The sequence below is a fragment of the Alligator mississippiensis genome, chromosome 4 (assembly GCF_030867095.1).
Source record: "Alligator mississippiensis isolate rAllMis1 chromosome 4, rAllMis1, whole genome shotgun sequence".
NCBI classification, from domain to species: domain Eukaryota; kingdom Metazoa; phylum Chordata; order Crocodylia; family Alligatoridae; genus Alligator; species Alligator mississippiensis.
In genome coordinates this window covers 9,005,329-9,029,150 of record NC_081827.1, presented here as the reverse complement: position 1 = coordinate 9,029,150, position 23,822 = coordinate 9,005,329, and the positions used below count along the sequence as shown (strand labels likewise).

Below are 23,822 nucleotides of genomic sequence, written 5' to 3'. Positions count from 1 at the left end.
CTCCACGAGATCACTTCATTGCCAGATTTCCGGCTTTTGCCCACGCGAACGGATATAGGGGTGGAGTGCGCTCAAGAGCCAGGACTCCTGGAAGTGCCAGGGATGGTGCATAATCCCGATCAGGAAGGTATCACTTTCAGTGAAGGGAAAGAGAAGTGCGAAGCCTGGACGGCTGGGCTGGCTCTCCGGAGTCCAGAGTCCTAGCTGTCTCCACCCTATCGTTATTAGATCAGGCTTCCTGTGACTCTAGAGCAGGTGGAAATGAGGGTGGAGAAGTGGTGCGGTCCGACCGTCTGAGCACTCATTGCTTCATATCCTACTCGGCTCTAACAGTGGCTTTGCCTGCAGCCTTGAGCGAGGTGCTGAGCATCTCTGAGCCTCTGGCTCCTTATCAGGGCATTGGGGAGGATGACACATCCGGTCCTAGCAGGGCACCGTGACAATGGCTTAGCAAGTCTAGCGCTCTCAGACGTGCTCATGACGTCAATCCCCTCCGAAGCCCTTTCTCTTTAGCATCGCTTATCAAAGGGTTCAGGGTTATTATTTATTCAGCAGTGTTTATTTAGCGCAGAAAGCCTTTCTCGGTGCCGTTCAGACCTGACGCTGCCTCTTCTCCAAGCACATCAGTCGGAGATCCTGACCCTGCCATTGGCTCTGCATGGGCACATTAGAGTTACACGTGGGCACAAAGTCCTGAACATGCAGATCCTGTTGCCAAATGAGGTACAGATAAGACAGATCCGACATATAAAATGCCAAGGTCTAGAGGCTGCTCCTATAGCAGCCAGCAGTAAAGCTCCCAGCACTTTTCATGGTGCAGTCAGGGCCCACATGGGAGGACTACGAATGCTGTTTCCAGTCGTACAGACCCACAGTGAGCAGGTGAGTGGGAAATGCAACGTATTTATTGGCTCTGTTATCATGTTGAGCCTTTTACAGCATTATCAGGGCTTGGAAGTAAAACTGGAATTGTACAGACAGAAACATTGGCTTGATCCTCTTATGTGGTGCTTCCAGCTGCTTAACTCACCTGTTATCTCCTTTATTTTTCTCACTTCCAAAATAAACTTCCTTTTCTGCACTTGTGCACAGACTCACCATGGAGAAGGAAAAGCCGGGCAGAGCGGTCCATACAGCGGGACGCCCCTCTGCCTCGCCCGTCTCCGGAAAACCGAAGGGAGTAACTCTATTGTGAAGAAGAAAACACAGCACGTTTGACGCTGCCCTGGCTTTGAATACTTACAATGCTGACTGAAAGGAGCCGTGCTATTCATATTAGAACAGCTAATTAAAATGTAAACAGTGTTGCTTTTAATTGCTACAGCTAGGTTGGGTTTTTTTGGTTTGTTTTATTGTGTTTCATTTGGTTTTGTTAAAAAAAAAGGCCAGGGTGCTTGAGAGTAACGTGTTTAATTGCAATAAGTGAGAAGCCGTGCATACCTTGACCATTTCAGAATTAGCAAAGACAGATCACAACTGCCCGTGTAAATATGCATTAGCCCTGCCGCTGTCCAGCTCCTGGTTCTGGTAGGCTGATTGCATTGCTCAATGCGGTGTGTTTCTTCCATCTGCTAATTCCTTGGGCTTGGCTGGAGGATTTGATTTTTCTCCTTTAATGTGCATGCTTGCTTATGTGTTCTCAAAACCTGATTTCCCGCCTGTCTTCTGCCGCTCCGACTGTTGGCGAACTCTGTAAGTCAATCCAGAGCTCCAGTTCGGTCTTTGTCAGGTGTTTCTTCAGTTCCTGCTGCTTAAATAGCTGGATTGTGTATAATTAGTTAAAGAGGTAGAGTGCTGCCTAAGTGCTAAGAAGTGTTACATAAGTGCAAGGCACAGCACATTGTGCCGTGGGAATGGCTAATAGTATTTTGCACCAAAATAGCAATTTTCATCCTAAGTTATCAAAGTTCTTTACTAACAGTGCTTGAGGCTCTCAGCACCGCTGCAAATTAAGTTATTATTTTAGTACGGCGATGACAACGGATCATTTACAGCTGAGGAAAATGAGGCACAGAGCAGTTTAGTGATTTTTTCCCCCCTGCTGTCACACAGCGAGCAAGAAAACTATTGGGATTGTAAACCTAGGCATCCTGATCCCTGGCTGCCTTCTCTAAATGGTGATGACTCATATCCAGCTACTTGTCCACTGTCACCCCCAGGTCCTTCTCTGCAGAGCTGCTGCCCAGCCAGTTGGTCCCAAGCCTGTAGCGGTGCATGGGCTTCTTCCATCCTAAGTGCAGGACAACTGCAAAGTCAAGATGCCCCCTGGAAAATGCAAGCTCTTAGCTTTCACTTCTTTCTTGAATTCAGAAAAATACTAGCGCGATTACTCCACTGCAAAAAGCTCAAAAAGACCACAACAGGTCAGGATGTTTGAGACACTCTGGATTCCTATTCAAAATCTCAGGGTTTAGCTAGAGAATCGTGTGTGGGTGTTTGCACACCTGACAGTGCTAATATTGTGTGGCACCCTTTAAAGGATCTCATGGCACCCCTGGGTGTCCCAGTGCCCTATTGAGAATGACTACTGTAGTCTCGAGTTAGTATGACCCCACTGAGGCAGTTTAATACATGCTACAATAGCAGGGCCATGCAACACCTCTTTCTTCCAGCTAGCAGGACCAGCAAAATCATTCTGGTTGCTGCAAAAGAAAAAGTGCCATCAGTTTGCAGAGGGCAGAAATGCTTGGAGGGCACCATCAGGTGACACTGATCCTGAGCACTGGCCATTTGATTAGTTGAATTTTAAGCCAGAAAAGGTCACCTGCGTATCGCAAACCAGCAAACGTCACTCATTTACCCTTGCATTGAGCCTAGTCACTGGCTAAAGCGTATCTTCCAAACAGACATGCAGTCTTGATGTAAAGACATCAAGGGATAGACAAGCCATTGCTTCCCTTGGTCATTTGTTCCACTGTTTAATCACTCTCACTGCTAACAATTTGTTATTAATTTGAATGTGTCTGGCTTCGGCTTCCAGCTGTTGGGTCTTTTTATGCGTCCTTTAATACATGGTGTTTTCTCCTGGGACGGTAACTCACACACTGTAATCAAGTCCTCTCTCAGTCTTCTTTTCGGCAAGTAGAGACCAAGCTCTCTCCACGTCTCGCTGTAAGACATGGTCTCCAGCCCTCCAACCACTTCTGTGACTCTGCGTCCTCTCCGGTTTTGCAGCATCTGCCAGACAACCTGATTTCACCTAGTATTTGTAGGTTTAACAGAAATCACTCCAAACACTGAAAACGATCCATGCACCGACTGGAGATATGTCGCATTTGTGATAATTGGAGTCTCGGAGAGCCAGGCATTTTCTGAGTTATAATGAGAATCAGACCCTAATTACTGTGTCCCTTTCCCAGGCAGGCAGCAGCTCCAGCAAACAAAATGACCACACTCAACTCATAGGCATGCTGGTATAACTGACAGCATTTTAGCTTCTTAACGAGGAGGCTTTCTTGACGTACGCAGTTTGAGGGCCAGATTCTGTTACACATTTATGCCATTCGGGAGGTGTAAAAGGATTGGATTCGGGCTATAACTAGCCACTGAGGAATTGCCCTGAGAGATGGGCTCTCCCCACTGGTGAGAAGCCAAACGCTGTTCCCCCAACACACAGGGAGCACGCCTTATGAGGGATATGGAGGAAGGAGAGTGCATTGCGGGTTCAGCATGGTTTGCATAAAATTCCTGGCATACATGAGAGCAGCCTCTATGCCGCTCAAGCTCTATTAGGGCTGGACCGCTGCAATATTGGTGAGCCATCACCGGTGCCTTGACAAGACAACTCGTTGCTCTCTTACGCTGAGCTGTGCCCGAATCCTGCCCAAAAGCTTGAGTGATTCATGGCTTTCCCTTGCCCACCCCTCTTCGGGTATGTTGGGATCTCTTGAGCCTGAATCTGCTATGAGCAGGGGGGGACTAGATGAGATGTCCACATGGCGTTGGCAAAGGGAAGTCAGCACTTACTTCTATCTGAGTGCAAGGGCAATTCAAGAAGTATCCATCAAACAGGTTGGCACCTGGCATGTGTGTCCTGCTTGTGTGGCTGCCCATGACTTTGGCCTCTCCTAGGCACTAGAGTAGTATGAGTGTAACACCCACACACACTCTTGGGTTTTGTGAATGTGAGTTTTTTTTATGTGGGCAACATGGCCCCTGTGTTTTGGCAATCTGGGGATTTTTCAGGCCAATTGGTTGGAAGAGGAGCGGGACCGTGGTGCTCCCTGATGGACAAGGCCAGGGTGATGCCATGCAAAGGGATATAAGGCGAGGGAAGTTGGTCTGGGGGAGGAGAAGCTGCCAGGAGGTGCTGACGAGCGAAGTCTCCCCCAGGGGAGAAGGAGTTTGCAGATAGTGAAAAGGGAAGCTCTTGTAGCGGGGAGAGAGAAGCAGAATTGTCCCAGTGTCTAGGACCTCCTCTCTTCTCCTTTTCTTCATTTTTTCTTTTGAGGTTTTAAGGGATTCATACTGGGGGAAAGAGTCTTGGTTCCTTTGGTTTGGGGGCCAGGAGTTAGGCCTGGCAATTTAAACAGGGTTGAAACCTGGGAGTTTCTAACCCTGCCAGTTTTGGGCTGGAGTTGAGGTTTGCAGCTTTCTGCTCCCAGTGGAGCTGTGACCCAAACTACCTGCAGCCCAGGCCTAGACGGTGGACCTGGTTTTTCCCCTTGTTTCTTTTGATAGTCCTTTGCTTTAGTCAAGCTGTGTGGTTGGGCCGGCTGTAGCTATTACTCAATCTGGCTCTTTTGGGGTTTTTTTCCTGCAGTTTTATTTCATCAGGCCATATAATCCAGCCCAGAAGTTTTGGGGCATGTGCATGCTGTCTGGAGCCGCAGTCATGCCCTACACACACATTCAGTCTCTCCGTTGGAGCAAATATTGGCACGCTACTGGTCCTCCAAGAGGGGCCCCTTGCACCTTGTTGCTGCCTGGCAGAAGGGTTGCACGAGCAATGACTTGGGGAAACCAGCATCTCTGGCCTTCCCCAGACCTTGCACTTTGAGAGATGAGCTTAGATCCCAACTCTCCTAAGTCCCCCAGGGACAGTGACCAAGAGCTCAGGCCATAAAGCCAAGCTACTGTTACCAACCATGACACACTCTCTATGCCAAATGGGAGCTGCTCACCTGCATGCATGGGCTGCTGAATCAAGGCCTTAGACAGGAAAAAACAAGAAACCTGGATCCAATTAAACATAATATGTGATGTCAGCAAAATATGGTTTCACCGGCATTTGGGCAGAGCAACAGAACGAACACCCACTGTTTGCAAAAAGTGTGTGAGATCTTGGTGACCACGGGTGGTCAGGACCTCCGTGTAACATCCCACGTGACAAGCAGTCGCTCCAGTAGCACAGTATGGTTTTTTGGTATGTGTGGATCCAATCAACACTTAGACTGATTTAAATGAGATTTTAAAGCTGGAACAGACAGACACACAAGCCTGTTAAACTGATTTAATGGTGCCTGGAATGGTTCAAAAGTATACCTGGGAAATCGGGTGCTCTTCTGAACCAATTAACAATGCAGTGGGTCACTGTTATGTGTCGATACCATGTGTTTCCTGGCCCAAGTCTGGTTGGTCCTCCAGATATCCCACACTGCATTGCTTCTCACTCCCTACTGCCGCAACTGGGCACTCTGGTACATGGCCAGAACTCTACTGCTCCCATTTCTCCCCTTTTTTGGCACTTTTTATCCATGAGTTCCCTTGCACTGCTTGGTTAATAAAAGCTATCTAAGAACCAGCTGTGTCCTCACTGCCTACTCAGCTGCACCCCTCATCGTGCCTCCCAACCCCTGGGAATCTACAAGCATGGGGGCAAGCTCTCTCCCTGCCCTGCGCACTGCAGGGGCTGGGCAAGCACACGCTACTAAACTTTACTGAACTCATGTTCAGGAGAAAGGAAAGCAGAAAAGTCAACTCTCCACCGACCAGCCACTGGTCACCCACTTTCTAGAGCCCCCAAAGCATGGGTGCAAGACCCCCCCCCCATCATAACTGCAAGGCACAGTGGGTTGGGTGCTCACTTCCCCTTGCCCCGCTCTGGTGTTAGTCATCACAGTGTTTCACATACAATTGTAAATGGGTTCCCCATCAGTGGCATTTTGGAATGGTTCACGTGTTACGTGCTTCTGCCCCCTCTGCTCCCGTATTGGGGCACTGGACCAGCAATGAGTCAAAGGGAAGTAGTTGTTCTTCCACATCATCTCTCAAACTCTCAAAATGCTTCCCGTATTTCTAGTCTCCCTCTAGATGTTTTTCCATCCTGCAACATCTCTCAGTTTAGTATCATCTTCACATTGAGCTAATGTGCATTCCCTCTTCCAGATCATTAACAATACTCCTCAAACTGTATCTAAGATTGATCCTCATGATACCCCCAGTCTGGCACCTTGCTGTTCATAATCACTTCTACTTATGACTTGTACTTCACATCCAGGCTAACTCAAATTCATTTTTACAGTAAAGTTTCGTGAGTCACCATATCAAACGTGCAGGTGTGCGACAAACACTGTGTTTTCTCCATCCACTGATTTTATAAATTGAGGTAAAAATTCCCCCCCTCGTCTCTCATACAATTTGTTCTTTACCATCTCTTACGGCTTAATGCTCACGATTCCAGTACCCTCTAAGTACTTACAGATTTATTTATTTTTTTTCCCATTATTTTGTCTAAGAATAAAGTTAGATTTATGGGACTGCACTCCCCAGGATCGTTCTTTGTTTCATTCTCTATCTCAACCCCAGTTTCTCTGGACTCTACTCAGTTCTTCATGACTTACAAAAGAATTGCTATTGATTTAATTATTCTCGCTGAAATCTGGGATATGTCATCTGGTCCTCCTGATTTTTATCTGTTGTATCAGAGGTGTTACATTCAGGATCTGTGTCCTGGGGGGTGGCAGCAGTGGCAAGGGCTGGGTTGTCAGTGATGATGGCTCTTCAACAGCAGCGGTGGCTACTGGTTATGGATCTCCTTTAAGTAGGTGCCTTGGGTTGGTGCCCTGGTCACCCACTACTTGTTATACCATTGCATATTTTTCCTGGTGTTCCTCTACCTGTTTTGGATCACTAGCTACATCCAAAAGAGCTTTCTTAGTTCTTCATGGTACATATTCCATTTTTTTATGGGCATCTTTAATTGTTGGATTGAACATAGAGACACCTCAGGAGGGAGGGAGGCTGAGTGCCACCAGGGACTTGGGTATAACGACTTGCTTTGCAACATCATCACTGTGTGACCGCAGGCGTGTCATCTTGCCTCTCTGTGCCTCACCTCCCCAACCTGTATAATGGGGATCACAATGCTTCCCTTCCTCGCAGGGAGGCTGTGATAATAAATGCATTGAAAGATAGTGAGTGCCTTGCTTTGCGAGAGTGGAGCCAATTAGCTCACCCGCAGCCTCACATGGAGGCAGCTACCTAGCTTCCAGCTGGGGGGTTGCAAGTAAGTGCTTCTGCCCAGCGCTGTCGGGTATGGTAAGGAAACAGTATTGACCTGCCGTGTCAGGCACAAACCTACTAAGGGGAGGCCCTCAGATAGACTTACTTGCTTTAGTGCCTCTCCTGCTGATAGCTTCCTAAATGCCCTTAGTCTTGATAACCTCTTAGTAGCATTAGTTCCTCTTGATTTTTCGCCACCTTTACGCTTTCCGTGCAAGCCTTAATTGGCTGGTGATTTCTTGTTTGCTTGCTTCTGCCCTTTCCTGTTTCCAGAATCAGCTGTTTTTATCCTCAGAGCTGCATATCCCCTCGAGGAGCCATGCTAGCTGCTGCTCCGCGGTGCGTTATCTTCATCAGAGCTGTAGGTTGCCGTACCTTGATTATTGAGTCTTTTTTTAGGGTTAGGCACGGCTAGACTTTAATGATCTATGGCAGCCAGCGCTATGGGCTAGGAACTTTCCAAGCATTCAAGGAGCTGAGATCACAAGCTGAGGACAAGCAAGTATGGGAAAGGGAACGGGAGCGATCGGAAAATCCCATGTATCTCGGGGCCTGGTCCTGACTGGTTTAATTGGAGTGCACTCTTAGGCTCCTCTGCACCAAAATGAGACTCAATCCTTTCCATATCAGTCAGCTTCATTCACGACAGGCAGCACAGCAGAAGCACGTGTTTAGGGGAGATTTAAGCAGACACGAGATCCGGGCTTTGTGAGGATGCTCAGGAAGGCTGCACCGTGTGTGCAGGGCTGGCTGGAAGAAGACTTGGTGAGTTATGGGAAGTTGGCCAACAGGTGCACAAGACTGGGATTATAAATCTTTCCCACATCACATCCTAAACTCCCCACTTTTTCCATCATCCTGCATCAATACATTTTCTTCGGAAAGTATGATTTTCCTCTAACTCCTCCCTGTTAGGTTTGTGCCAGGGCCTTCATAAAGAAATGACCCCACCACAAGCGTGGTAAAAAGCATCACCCAACTCACGGGCACAGAATATATTGCAAACTTAAAGTAAAATTGGATTGCATCAGCCTTTGCAGATTCAACAGAAAGTTAGATTCACACATGCAGATTCAACACATCTCCATATAGGACCAGTGGGGAGGAGGATGCGTGCCTATGCAGCGGGTGGAAATGCATAACTCTTCTTTTCCCTTTCAGCATTGCTTCCCTGGATTTGAATCCCTTTCCTGAGTGCTGAGACCACATGCATGTCCAAGGTAAGTCCTCACATCCCTATGCAAAAATATGTCAAGTGGGCAGAGCTGAAACTATTGCTCAGGTTTGTCTGGCTGTTGAAAATAGCAATACTGTGGTATCCACTGCCCCTGCCCCTTCCCCGTTGGGAAAATGTAGTGATTTCTCTGAGCTTATTCTGAAGGTAAGGATGACTGAGGTCTGCCTTGTACTAAACATTTGTCCTTGCCACCCCTGGACATTTTAGTTTGAGTTTGTCTCCATATCTTTATGTCTCGTCATGTTGTAGAGTCTCCTCAAATATAGTGAGAAACAAAATGACTCTGCACACTGGCATGGCCAACACGGCCAACAAATGCTGGCCAGCAAAGAATATATTGTGGAAGCGAAGTAAAACTATAAATCAATTGCCAACAGCAAGTTCAATAATAAAAGTTCACAGTTTGATTCTCATAAGCACATTGAATTATTTCATAGTGCTGACGTCTGACAACTTCACACCATGTGCCCCCTGCACGTCCTGAGCACACCCAATCTATGTCTTCACTTGTGCCAGGTTTATACCAATTTCATATGGCTCAATACCAGCTCAGAGTTCGTTGAAGACCTCGCTGCCTTTGCCACCTGTTCAGCTTTGTTATTTTTTTCCTTTCGTGGCTCTGAGCAAGGAGTCATCTCCAGAATATGGTGTCTTCCCATGGTGAGGTTGTTCTGGAGGTCCAGGTGCTCCACAATTCAACTCATCTCTTTTGTGTTGAAATTTGAAGTCCAGAACAGGCACCCTTACTCTCTGGGATTTTCTGTGAACCACAGCTCAGGTGACACCACAAATCTTATAGCACATAAACTGTAAAATGCTCCTGGCTCATGAGCTCCTGAGGGGCTTGCTTCTCCTGTCTCTAAGGAAGACTAACACCTTGACCCTGACATAGGATCTAAAAGGCCAGAGAGACAGGGGTCAGATGATGCATCATTGCAGCTGAGAAATGCTTCCATGAGCTCCTGGTTGAATCTTTTGATGAGCCTTATGTCAAAACCTAGTTGCTGATTCAAACACAGAATTAGTATCCTAAACAGGTAAGGAATCCTGAATGCTACGACAGAGGAAAATCTTGGTAAATTTATAGCACATCTTCAATGTTTTAAAAGTGTGGGAGCAGATAAGGAAAACAGGTGAGATAAAAGAGACCGCGCAGTCTACAAACCCCTATATTTTGGCCGTCGGGATCATATCGGCAAGTGCCTTAAGCTTATCTGTGTAACACATGTCCTTGTCTCCGTTAATAAAAGGATAGACAGATTTCAAAACCAACTCACAGCAAAGATTCGTTCAAGCATGGGCAGGCAGCTCAGGATCCCGTTGAAGCTATCTACTGAGACCAGATGTCACTTAGTGATTACACGACCCTTCACCTCCCTAAAGGAGCAAAATGATCAACCCAATGAGTTATTTTTTCTAGATTGATGCCCAAACATATCACAGGTGGAAAGGAGTCAAAAACTGATAAGACTCATCAGTCACCAAATGTGGCATGCATGTTTGCTTTCTCTCCTGTCTGCTGTCTGCTTATGCTAACTTTAAACGCTGGTGATTCATTCTGTAGGTGGCCATTGAGGAGAACACTTACCTATACAAATACGGAAACGTGCTATTTTTATAAGATTAATTGCTGTTACGATGACAGAGAACCATATTCAATCTATCAAGGAAGCTGCTCAGAGATCAAGTCAAATCAGTCCCCAGGCCGCTGCGACCACTGGGGCACTTTAGATGCTGTACCAACCCTCCTCTACTCTGCCGTGCGTTTGGCAAGCTCTGTTCAGTCTGTCAAGTGAAGAAGCCCCATCCAGTCCTTAAAATTGGTTCCTCAGCTCTTCTTGGGTCTACCTTGTTTTCTCTTTCCCTCTACTGCGCCCTGCATTATGGTGTTGGCCACACTGGCCTGCCTTCTCGTGTTGTGTCCAAACCATTGCAGCTCCCTTCCTCGGCAGCCTCCAACAACGGTTCATAGGTTCCAATTTCTTAACTGATTTACTGCTTGACAGGCTCATTGGTCTGGTGCTCAGCGTACGAGACATGCAGCAGTCTCCCAAAGCAGCGCATTTCAAATGTCTCAGTTCTGTTCTCTAATTTCTTAGTAAGCATCCATGCCTCGCAGCCATGAAGCATCGTAGAGATGACCACAGCATGCAGCAGATCTAACTTTACCTTCAGTATCATATTGCTGCTTGTCCAGATTTTCTTAAGTTTTGTTAGCTGGCTGGTGGCAATGGCTACTGTGGTCTTGATTTCCTTTTCAGATGTCAAGTCTTCTGTGATGCTGGCTCCCAGATACTTAAAACTTATTCCTCTTTCTAGTTTTTTGTTGTTGGTCTTCACATCAGCATTCCTGTTGGTGATCTCTGAGGCTGTCATGACTTTGCTTGTCTCAGCGCTTATTTCCCTTCTGTAGCTCTTAGCAGTTTTGTCTAGCATTTCTGTGAGTTCTTGAAGCTCTTCAGATGTCCCTCCTATCAGACCGATGTCATCAGCAAAGCTCAGGTTGCTAATTTTCCACCCTCCAACTGATACAGTTCCTGTGAAATTCCCTAAGGCACCTGACATGATTTGCTCAAGGAAGAGGTTGAAAAGCATGGTGAGATCAGGCAACCTTGGTTCACTTCTATTGAAGCCGGAAACCATTCAGTGATGCTGTTGCTGACCAGCACTAAACTACTTGCATTGCTGTAAAGTTCTTCTATTAGTGTATCAGGGATCTGCCGATGCTACGCTTCTTTATTGTGAGCCAAAGTGCTTTGTGCCACACTATCAAAAGCTTTCTTGAACTCTGTGAAGTTATGGTGAAGTTCTTTTTGGTCATCACAGTACTTTTCACACAGTCCTTGGATGTTGAAGATTTGCTCTGTGGTACTTCTCCCTGCTCTGAATCCAGCTTGCTCTTCTGCCAGCACAGTCTCTACTTGAAGCTTGAGTCTGTTCAGGATTATTCTTAAAAGTACTTTGCTTGGATGGCTGATCAAATTGATGGTGCAGTATTTTGTGCATTGATGAAGATTCCCCTTATTAGGAAGGGCAATGATGACTGATTTGGTCCACTGGGTTGGCCAGGTCTTCTCCCTCCATAACATGTTGCAAATTTTGTGAAGCATGCTTATGCTGTCACCTGTGTTCAAGACTTTTGAAGGTATGTTGTGTACCCCAGGTGCTTTCCCATCCTTCAGCCTGCTAATGGTTTCTTCTGCTTCTTCTCTTGAGATGTCTGGGTCTCCCTTTTCAGTGCTTCCAGGTTCTCCTTTCTCTAGCTGGTCAAATACTTCAGGCCACATTTGGATGTTGTAGTTGTACAGCTGCTTTGCATGCTCTGCCCATCTCTTGTGTTATTGTGTTGTTTTCCATAAGTGATTTTCCATTCTTGTCTCCTACTGCCATTGTTCGTGCTTGGTGCATTTTATTTATCTTCTCAGAGATCGGGGCATTCAATTTATAGTATAGCCAAGCTACACATGTATACGTATATAGTATACCGAAGGCCAGAGGTGGATCTAGAGGGGTGCAGGGGTATGATTGCTTCTGCCTTTTAGACTACACCACAGGAGCAGCAGTCAAGGACTTTTTTAACTCCCCCTCCCTTCCTCTCCCTGCTCAGTGGCATGTCACCTCCCCTTCCATCCCATTCCTCCCTTCCCCGATGGTCACTGCTTTCCCCAGCTGACCATGGGGCAGAGGGAGCTCCAGAGCTGTTCCTGCCCTGCTGCAGCCAAGCTGTGCAAGGACGTAGGCTCAGCCAGGGACAGCAGCAGCAGCAGGTGGGTTGTCCCTCCCTGCTCCCTGTTCCCTGCCAACCCAGGAGCAGGCTCAGGAAGGGGAAATGCACCTGCTGCCACTGCCTCTGCTGCTTGTCCCTGGCTGAGCCCAGGTCTCCTGGAGCAAAGCAGGTCTGGGTCTGGAGCTCCCCCCTCCTCCGGGTCAGCCTGGGACGGTGGGGACAACAGTGAGGGATGATGGAGAGAATGGGAGTGGAGGGGCTGTGCTGCTGAGCACAGAGGGGAAGAGAGAGGTACCTAAAGTGGAGGGTGGGCAGCAATCTTACCTTATTCAGGGACTTAAAAAATAGTCCCTGGTTATGGCTTACACGGCATGGTGCACCTATCTCAATGATGGGGAGGAGATGGGAGTGGGAGCGCAGCCACCCCTGAAGCACTGGTCACTGCTCCTGCTGTACAAAATCTTGCATATGCCCATACTTTTGACAGCGATTCTCAGTCAGGGTGCTGCAGCACCCAGGGTGTTGCCAGATCCTTTAAAGGGTGCTTCAAAGTGTGAGGAGATAAGCAGATAAGCTAAGCAGGTAAGTACAGGCTCAGGCTTGTTCCCGCCTGGCTGTTCTCCCACTCCCACTGCCTGGCCTCTCTGCAAGGAGGCAAGCCCTGATATATATACATTCATTTTTGTAATTGGTGCTGAGTTTGCAAAAGGTATGGAGGGGTGCCTTGAGTCCAAAAAGCTTGAGGACCACTGACCTTAGGTATAGTAGCATACCTTTGTACCCAACTGTCTTCAAGAGCTTCAATGAAATCCACAACTGCATGCTAAAGATACTTAAAATTTGCTCAGAGTGAAAGGAATTAGCTCAACCAAAACCTTTAGAAATGCGTGTGTTAAATTGCTGCTGTTAAATAGGCAAAATGGCACTGTTGTTTGTCAAATGAAAAACTATTTAAATCGTTATTCATAATTAGTTCTGCAGTGTGACTTTAGTTTCAGTGAGTAGGAAACACTTCTGGTACTAACAACTACCTACCTCTTTGATGGCTCTGATTCGATCATTTATTTTCTTATGATCAGTCTGTGTGCTCGTTAAGGGAAACTTGTACAAGATAGTTATATCCTTTATAAGGATGGAGACCTGTTGTATTTGTTTCTTCACTTATAGTCCTAATATTCCTAACTATGGATTCTTGTATCCTGTCTAAATAGAGGAAAGCTGCTGTTTCCATGCTTGCTCATGGATCCATTTCCCTCAACCCCTGATTTAGCAAAGCATGCGCTTAAAGTTATTAGAAGTCAACGCAACTATGCCCGTGCTTAAAACAAGTACTTTGCTGGATCAGGGTCTGGCTGAATGATGACTCAAGCTAGGTAGAAGCTTTGAAGGACACGCATCTGGTTCTGAGTTTGCCCCAATTCACTTTATTTCATATTCAACACAATAACCAAATGCCATCATGCTTAAAAAACCCACTCTGCCAGGAAAACAATATGGATATAAAGGGGGGTGAGAGCAAGCTCAGTGCCAGCTTGCCTCGTTAATTCATCACTAATCAGTTGGAAAATGCCATTTGATAGTCGTTTGTAGTTGAGGACATAGGTGCTGAATTTTATTTTTGCTGGGAGGAGGCTAAGCTGATGCCCCCCCACCACCAGTGGCATAGCCGGAGCAGAGCACGTGGCAGGGTGGGGGTAAACACAGGCTGCCCACTGCGGACTTGGGGCTCCCTGCCCTGCTGCCCTCCCCCTGCACCGGCCGTGCCACCATGATGAGGTGCCCCCTGCCCACCCAGCAGCAGTGAGGGGCACAACTCTACACTATCACCCCCACTGCTGCCAGGTGGGCAGGGGGTGCCCCATCACCTTGCATCTTCTCCTGTCCCATGCACAACTCGGGAGGCATGTGCCCCCCCATTCACCCCTCCCCAGGAGTGCATGCAGCAGCAGGGAGCTGGCCTCCCTTGCCCTCATGGACGAGCTGCCTGTGGCTCTGTCCTTCTCCCTGCCCTGGTCACAGGCCCCGTACACTGCCCTGGCTGGACATCACCCTCAGGCCAAGCCTCTGCCTTACTCCCTTCTTCATTGTGGGGGCCTTAGTCTGCCCCCTCTCCCCATAAACTAACCTCCAGGCAGCTGGGGGAACTGCTCTCCACTGCTGCCTGGGGCTGTATTCCTGGCCACGTGCACATGCGTGCACACATGCACGTGGCACCCCCTGCATCCTATCCCCGCAGCCTCTTGCAGGCTGGAACTCTGCCAGCGTGCAAAGGGAAACCCGCTATTTCCTGCATTTTTCAGCGGTGAATGAAAAACCTGGATCCCTGCACGATACTGGGAATCCGGGACAAATGCTGTCCCAGAGTCATGCAGCCCAGGACCAGGACTTGATGTTCCCATTTCAGGACTGTCCCGCCCAATTAGTGACTGGTGGTCACCCTACCCTCTTTCCGGAGGAGGGCAGGCACATACTCAGTGCTTATGGTTAAGGATGCCAGTTCTGGGAGAAAACAAGTGATGGAAACTTTATCCTGACTTCACTGTGGACAAAATTCACCTCTGTGCACTGAGCCAGAACAAGGGCCATCACCTCTTGTGCCTTCTTTGAAGCGCTTACGTGGGGCCGAAGCACAGTGGATAGTCTGCCTGCCTGAGTCAGCTTGATAAATGAGAACGTCCTTCCCCCCGTTCTGTGTTTCCTACAAATCCTGCCAACGCTTTTACCTCCTTACCATAAAACAGAAGCAGGCAGGAAATGAAGCAGTTTTATAGGACACCAGAAGAGATCAGATTTCAGTTTACTGAGGATTCACAGCTATGAAATAAGAGCAGGCATTAACCTGTCTACCTGGAAATACTATAACTAAGCAGCAGAGTTGAGACCGTTTTCATTTGACTGAAACCCCCAGCAGGAAAAGCGCTGACACTGTGCATTGCCCTTTTTTATTTTCATACTTGGTTTATGGCAAAGGCATTTTGCTGCCTCTGGAGATCAGACATCATCCTCCTCTACAGACAACTCAAAATATGAGAAAGGTTGGCAGCTTCCCCTGGTACAGTGTCAATGCTTTTACTGACGTCCATGTATGTGAGCTAGCAGGGCTTCTTCCTCTGAACCAAGTGCCTTAGATCTGATGGAGGGCAGAGGTCCCGCTTGCCGGTCACCAGCTGTGGGAATCCATTTGGGCAGTCAATGCCAGATCCTATTCCTCTGATTAGATGCCTAAGTGACCTAGGGTGCACTTGTGAAGTCCTACCTCATCCTACTCAAGTCCCTGAAAATCCATTAATGTGAAATATGTGTGGTCAGGTCCTCTTTCTCCTCGCTGCTCTTTGTGACTTAGTCTTAAAGCTGAGATTCACAGATTCACAGAAGTTTACGGCCGGAAGGGACCTCATGAGATCATCGCATCCAGACCCCCTGCTCTGGGCGGGAAAGACCGCTGGGGTGAAATAACCCCTGCAAGGTGTGTGTCCAGTCTCCTTTTGGAGATCTCCAAGGTAGGTGCCTGCACCGCCCCGGTTTGGAGTCTATTTCAGAGTCTGCTCACAAGAACTGTGAAGAAGTTTTTTTTCCTTTTATCCAGCCTGAAACCTCCTTCTAGGAGTTTATGACCATTGCTCCTGGTTTTCCCCTGGGGCGCTTTGGTGAATAGTTGTTTGCCTAGCCCCTGATGCTGTCCCCTGATATATTTGTAAGCTGCCACCAAATCCCCCTCCAATGAGGATAGTGCCTGACGGAAGGAGATGCATTGTTTTGTTCAGGGACTCAAGCAGTGGGTGGAACAGGATAACAATAGCGCCTACGTCCACTTACGTGCCTAAGAGGCAGAATAGGACCTGACCCTTTTACTTACCTTAGGTGCAACGGTCCTTCAAGATGATTGCCTGCATGAATCTGCACTATTCAGGTGCCTTCCTCCGTCTGGTACTTCAGTTTAATAATAGACGCTGTGCTTAATGGAAGGAACAAAAGGGCAGCTAGGGCTGCTCCCCCTTGTCTACAGTCCTCAGGGGACACTGGAGGACAGCAAAGGCAAGGTGTGTAGGCAGATCCAACAGATGCTTCTCCCCAGAAACCTCAGTGCTCACATGTCCAAGGCACGGACATCACTTTCCCGGTGCAGCCATTCAGGAGGTTGTTGCAGAGAAGCGCAGTGAGTATCTGTAAGATACTGTGCTTGTGGAGGTCAGCCTGGGCTCTCTGTTGGAGCCAGCCCCGTGCACATGCATGCAGGGCGCAGGCCGGGGAAAGTGATGGGCACTCGACGGAGGAAGAGGAGTCAGCTGCTGGGACGCAGCGGGCCAGTGCCAGGAAAGGCAGCTGTTGTGACCTCCCTGCTTGAACTCCCACTTGAATAGGAAATAGGAAGGATCTTGTGACACAGGTGGGAAGAGTCATCCTCTGACACACTGAAATAGTGTGTGGATCTACAATCATGACGCCTGTCACCAGGACAGAAATAAAAGACATCAGGAGTGTGAGGTCAGTTGTCAAACAGCCCCAGCAGGGAAAAAAAGTTCCTCCTCACCATCAATGAGAGTGGCAGAGATGCAGGGCTAGGCTTGGCGAGTACAGTGAGAGTTTCTTAGGGTAACGGGGGAAGCACTGATTGACCATTAGTTTTCAGATTCAAGTGGGAAGGCTCCAGGGCGCTCCTTTCCATTTGAGCAGACAGGAGCACAAGAGAAAGAAAGTGAGAGTTGAAAAAGCACGCTCTTAAACACAATAGCTCTGAGTTATTCAACTTCAAAGAAGCATGACTGAGATCTCATCTGTTATGATCAGGAGACAGAATAATTAGAAGTCCATCCACATGCAGCATCAGAGAAATCAGAGAGGTAAAAATTCCTTTCATGTCAAGTCTGCTTCATTCCTTGTTGGATTAGAGTTGAATTAGTCTTCACTGTATTTGCAAGCGTGTTGTCTGGATCCAACAGCATCTCGACAGGAAGTTGGTGGAAGTCCCATTGCTTGGGGCATTTAAAATGATTTCAGTCTACTACTGCTTAATATTTGGGACAGTAGTGCATAGAGGCATCAATTAGAATTATTATCCCACTGTGCTGACTATTATATAGACACATATATGATCCCAGGCCTAAAGAGTCTGTCAGATTTCGTTATTAGGAACAATTTCCCTGATATTCAGTTTAATTGTCTCTTTCCAAATTCCATCCCATGACTTGTAGTATTAACAATTCAATGTTTGGTAGCCGCTAACGAGTCTTCACCCTCTTTCAGTGACTTACAGACGGTCAAAAAACCTGATGATCAGCTGCCAGCAACCAAGAGGATGAGTACCATCACCAGAGGGATGACCCGAACAGCTGAAAAAATCAGACCAGATGCCAATAATTCAAGCAGGCTCATGTAGGAGCTCTTCTCATAAAACCCAGAAAGGTCCTCACTTCCTGAGATCCACGTTGGCCCACCCAATAATTGTCATGGGACGTAGCACTGACCCTTTGAAGCATTGCCCAACTCACCCTAAATTCTCCTCCCTCCCTCCCTCCCTGTCAAGTGGGTGGCTAATTATTTACCTCTGTTTTTACCTTTTACCGTTTTTTACATGGGTTAACTCAGGGACGAAAAGAAGGGATGGGGCAGATCCAAAGAAAATCTAAATCTGTGCCACAACTGTGATCCAAAACAGCTCTGCTCAGTGGCTGCCTGAACACACAAGGCACTATCCTTTTTGATGGGAAGATCCTTGGGACACCTGCAGTTTTGTTGGGAGGATGCCCAGAACTGTCCCTGGCTTAAAAATTTGGCTTTCATCTCCTGCCCAGACCCATTAAGCAGTGCACAAGCCCCTTACACACCTCCATCCAGTAAGTATGCTTCCAGCACACCTAACCTGATGACAGCATTTGTAGGCATCTGTCTGTCCCGCGAGACAATATAATTACTCCGGCTGAGACATCAGCTCGCTGAATGTGAAGCTGGAGTGACCTTTCCAGGGCGCAAAAGCTTGGGCAGTGTATATGGAGACACCGAGCTGCCCACACACCGGTGTCCCCACTCAGCCTTGCTGGTTTGGTCCAAAGGGAAGGCAGGTGCCGGTACATCTGGAACCAGCTTGGCTGCAGGAGCTGTCGGAGCAAAGGAGATCATCCATTTGTCCGTCTATGAGGACTTTACTCCTAGACTGGCTGCTGACCAGGGTTAAAGAGCTGTCATTTTATTTCAACTAATGTCATCACAGCTACAGCATAACTCTTACACTACCAACTTTATATAGAAATCTGTGGTGGAAAAAGCTGGAGATCAAATGGTTCGATTCTTTTGTCATCTGTTGATGCATTACATTAAGCGGCCACTAGCTAAAGAAACTCCCCCAGCAATAACCTTGAGAGCATGGCCAGAGGCACCAATCTCCCAGCTCTCAGCTGCATGTCTTAACCATTAGGCTACAGGGTCCTTCTTCTTGTTCTCTCTCTTTCTGGCCCCATGAGTCTTGCATTTGTGGCTTGCATTTAACCCTAGCTTCAACAGGAGGAGGTGAAGAGTGCCTCCCTCCCCAGCCTGTAACCTGGTGGCCATGGCATTCTCCTGTGTAGTGGCAGATGTGGTTTCAATCCCTTCAGGATGAGGATGGCTTAAACCCAGGTCTCCCACATCCCGTGGTTAAGAGCCAAGAGCTTTAACCATTGAGCTCGTATATAAAAGGCAGGCGTCACCTCTTTCTCTGGCAGCCATGTCTTAAAAAGGTTGAGGCCTCCTTTGTTCTTTCAGTGAATACTTGTGCCTTCGCTTAGGAAGGGGTTCCCAGCTTAGGATCCCAATCAGAGGGTGCCTCTATTTCAGAGAGAGGTGGGAACTCAGACACCCCCTGTACCTAAAGTTTCCTACTGGGTATTTCTAGGCAGGTCCCCACCCAGTGCATGGGACTTTGGGACCTTCCTGCTGAGGTACCTACCTCTGCCCAGGACTGTATGAGGAGCCTGGCACCTAACTCTGGGGTTTGGATTCCACTCTGGAGCCCAGGAGCTCAACAGGAGATAGTGGTAGCATCTAATTTGGCAGCACCTCGGTCCTCCTTTGCCTCTAGCACTAAGGGTGTGTGTCTATACTGCTTCTGCAATGATCCTGAGAGCACCATTGAGAAGGCCACCCCTGCCGCTCACACACAATCCTTCATGTGCAACCCCCAAAATAAAGCAGTGAAGCCTTTCTCATGGCCCCACTGCATCGCTGCTCTCAGACAGCGTTTTGGAGAGCTGTGGTGCAGGGCACCCTCAGGTTGGCTGTACTGCCTCATTTCTGTGTATCCAACAGGGAGCATCCGAGGAGTGGTACGGACATGCCATAAACAGCATGTCCAAAGCTATCCAGGGCGAGAGTGTCACTGCCAGGGTTAAGAGTCCCAGCATCGTGCACTTTCCACTTGAGAGGACATCAACTTACGTTTTGAAGTCTCCAAGGTTCAAAACCCTCTAGGACGGACCAGAAACCAGACATCTGAGCTATGAAATTCCCTCCCAAACCTGGTGGTCAGGACTCCAATGAAACCATGCATTTTGATGAAGTCAAAGCAGTGCCTGAAAGAGAGGAAGATGTTCTCAGATGAACTCATTTTGATTTACCAAAAAAGTGTGTAATAGTAAATTCTTTAAAATAAAATGATGGCGGTAGGTCCAGTTTTCTCAAGCACTCTTGCCATGAAATGACTAAGTGTTCCATACAAATGTGTAATTATGGCACTATAGCAACCATTGAATTACCTCTCATGTTTTACATCTGAGATATAGGACAGAACGTCCTCTTTGGGTAATTCACAATAAATAATCGCAACATACGCATGTACTTTGTGTTTAAAAGGAAAAGCATTTCAAGCAATTTATTGCAAAGGATGAGAAACCTACTGCGTGCGTGTTGTGCAGGTTCAGTTTCTGTGAGCAGCCCCCACAGTTGTGTGCGTAGAGTGCAAGGAGAACAGACAACACCGATTACTTTGGTCCTTTTTGTTAGTACAATTGGAAATACCTATTTTCAAGCACAGCATTTTCATTTTGTCAGGGTAGTTTATGGCCACTTGAATACCCTAAAAGACAGAATCCACTTCACTTTCACAGATTCACAGAAGTTTAGGCCTGGAAGGGACCTTGTGAGAGCATTTCCTCCATGTCCCGCTGCTTTGTGTTTGCAGATTTGTGAATAGGGGCTGTGAATTGCCATGAATATTTTAAATACAAGGGTGTTTCAGAAACTAATGGCCAAATGGCTACCCACGCTCAATGTCTGTGACGAATTGGAAAGTTACACAGCAGCGGGGAACACTGATGGCAGCAGTGTCAAATGTACCCATTGTTTATAACTGTGATTTCATCCAGCAAATCACCACTGCACACAAAATGGCTTTATTTTGAAATTGCCGTTACTTTCTGAAACACCCTTGCATGCTTTCAAATAATAGGCATTTGGCAGGCTCTCACTTCCAGGGTAGTTCCCTGTCCTTGCCTGCGAAACTGTCCTGGAAATAAAGATAAACTTGGGAGGCTGCCCTCTGAATACCAGAGCAAGCCTTGAGGTGCTTCACTTCTCACACCTGAACATGGGCACCCAGTCTGGCCCAGTCTTTTAGCTCTGATTCGGAGTGGGGCTCTCCCTCTAGCCCCAGTTATCTGTCTCTTTCTCTCTCTCTTGAGGCCTGCAGTCCCTGCCGGTGACCAATCCCTCTTGGGGTCTGCAGCCCTAAGCAGTCTTAAGCTTCCCATCTACAATGCCTTCCCTGGGCACCCACAGTGGCCCAGACTATTGGCCACTGACATGCCTCTCAGCCATGCAAACTTCAATATATAAACTACTAATCTCCATGGGACTCTTCACAGGACTGTTTCTATCTTCGAGACCAGGGCCAAAATGCCCTCTCCATCCCAGGAGCGAGGTTTATACCCCAGGCACATGGCCTCTTGTCCTCTCCTTGGCCATGAGGGGTCTCACTGACCCCATAGGCTGCCCTCTGCACCCTCCTGCATCCATTTGGCTCTGCTGCATTTTTCTCTCCAGTTACAGGGGGTTAAAGGCCCCAGGTACCAAGGCCTCTTGAAAGCCCATTTCCTGGATTTGTCCATTGTAGCCATATCAATTTGCTCCCCCTATCTGAACTTCCACTCCATTTCCTAAGGGAGTGCCCTAGTTTTAAGTTTAAGGTGAGCCAAGGAGGTAGAGAGAATTGTGTTATGTGAAATATAATGACCCAAAAGAAACAAAAATAACAATATTCAAGAAACCAACAACGCTCAAGAAACCACGCCCCTACTTTTCTGAAGAGCGAAGAGGAACTTGGGCTTTGCCAGCTGCAAAACACTGAGCAACTTAAGTTTTGCTTCTGTCTAAAGAAGGACATCTCTTGACATTACAGCTCTGCCTCACGTTCTGGCTTGTGTCCTGCCTCGTGGGGAAGAATCTGAATCACCGTGACCATTTCCGCTTGGTTTTCTTTAAAGGTCTCCCATCTAACAGCTGACCAGCACTGTGGCTCTTGAGAATAAATGAGATCCGGCTGGATCCCCACCCAAGATGGTACAGCTCCAGGCCATGTGGTTGCTTGTATTCCCTTTTTTTTTCCTTTCCATCGTTGCTTAGCTCTTGAATGTAGCTTGTTTGCATCCTGAACTGTGTCTACGTTACACATCCAGACGCCCACGCAGGTTTTATATGAGGAAACTCAAACCATGCACGCCAGATGAGTGTTTATGTCACAGGCCAAAAAGTTTGTTTCAGGGCAGACACAAACAATTGTCAAGTTCCCCTGGCTTGCCGCAGCTTTCAGGCAGATTAAGGAAAGCAGGATTCTGTGGTTAGTGCTGTGTGCTCGTCTCCTTGGCAGACGGGACATCTCCTGCTGTTATTCTGGCCCTTTTGCCAGCTCTGAGACACGGAGAAAGTGGCCTTCCTACTTTCTGAAGCATCCACATCTTCCATTTGGGGATGCCGGACGCCCTGGAGCTTTCCACTTACTGCTGCCAACAAGTGCACAAGTTGGGGGTACCAGCAGGAATTGCTTTCAGGGAATAAGCAAGCTACCGAGTGATAAGAGTTGGGAAGAAACCTCTCCTATTAAGAGGTTGCTCCACGGTTGTCCTCTTTGGGGTTTCTTGCACCGTCCCTTCAAATATCCAGTACTAGCCACTGATGGAGACAGCCTGCTGGCCTCCCATTCGGAGAGGGGATCTCTTAATTCACACAACAGGCACAGTGGGATGCCAATAAGCGTGTTTACTAAATAGACGCTGCATAGGCCTAGCTATATATAGCTACTATTACTGCGGTTGGGTTTTGGTGGCTTCTCAAACACACAACACAGTGGATTTCAGCTAGACAACTTATAAACTATTTAAAGGAATGCTGCCCTATTCCAACACATTCACCCAACCCCTTCCCATCAACGTAAAAGACATAAAAGGTTGCAAATGCAATATTATCTGAATAATTCTCACTAAACACAAAGCATGCTGCAAATCTAATCTAACTGCTTTATTGCCAGGGAGGGTCAGCATCAAAAATCAGCAAGTTTAGGACTGTGCTACCTCCTCTATGAATCTCAAGAGCCTTCTGTACTGTTGATGAATACAGATTTTCCAGTGCTGTCAGCATAGCCCATTTTACCAGCCCTAGATTCAATAAATATCAAAGTAAGTTTGCTTAATGAGCAAGTTATGGCATTTTGCCCACTGAGGACTTGGTCCAGCTGGTAACAGGCTACGGAGCAAAGTAGATCCTTTTTTGTGCTCTGCAGCTCTAAAGGCTAATTGTAATGTTTAAATTGTAGCGGCCATGCACTGCTTCATGAGATATGTTGTGATGCTCTCTCCTTGCAAGCAGGGCTGGTGCATGGGTTCTCCTATTTCACTCCACAGATTTCATATTCAGAGCTCTCGGGTTTTATTTGGCATCAGTAAGAGGTTCTCTTTCAGACTTGTTTCTAGCAAGACTCCAAATATGAGGTAGCGTCTCTTATTGAGGGTTTGGTAATATATTATTAGCAAGATTTCAGTAAACTTGTTGGGTAATTTGAAAAAAATAAGCAGTCAGGAATTCAGAATAGATAAATCGTAGATCCAGGAAGCCCACAAACTTACGGCAAATGATAAGAGAATTATGGACTGAATTTGTAGATAATGTGCACCTGTTGGCTTGGAAATGAAGAGATCTTTTGCTTTGAGACCATGAAAATGCTAAGCCTTTATAGCCCAGGCCCCTTGATAGTCACAAGTGACTTTTGAAAAACTTTGCTGATCTTCTTCAGCCTTCAAAGACTCTGAGTGACTTGTTTCTCTACAGAATTTGTCCTTTTGTTGCTCCACTCTGACTCGTTTTCCCAAAATAAAATTTAAAAGAACTAAATTCCTTCTGTTAACTTAATCTAGTCAAGCACCTCGGTGCCATGCCTGGATAGGCACGTTCCTC

The 23,822-nt window shown here is 47.3% G+C and overlaps 2 long non-coding RNA genes across 2 annotated transcripts; both read left to right on the top strand.

Moving 5' to 3' along the window:
* Positions 1 to 571: 571 nt before the first annotated feature.
* On the top strand, positions 572 to 1,315 carry LOC132249944 (uncharacterized). The gene is made up of 2 exons (XR_009461481.1): positions 572 to 882; positions 1,093 to 1,315. It is a non-coding gene; the product is annotated as an uncharacterized LOC132249944 (long non-coding RNA).
* Positions 1,316 to 8,603: 7,288 nt separating this feature from the next.
* Positions 8,604 to 20,208, top strand: LOC106740036 (uncharacterized). The gene is made up of 2 exons (XR_001373440.3): positions 8,604 to 8,663; positions 17,652 to 20,208. It is a non-coding gene; the product is annotated as an uncharacterized LOC106740036 (long non-coding RNA).
* The last annotated feature ends 3,614 nt before the right edge of the window (positions 20,209 to 23,822 follow it).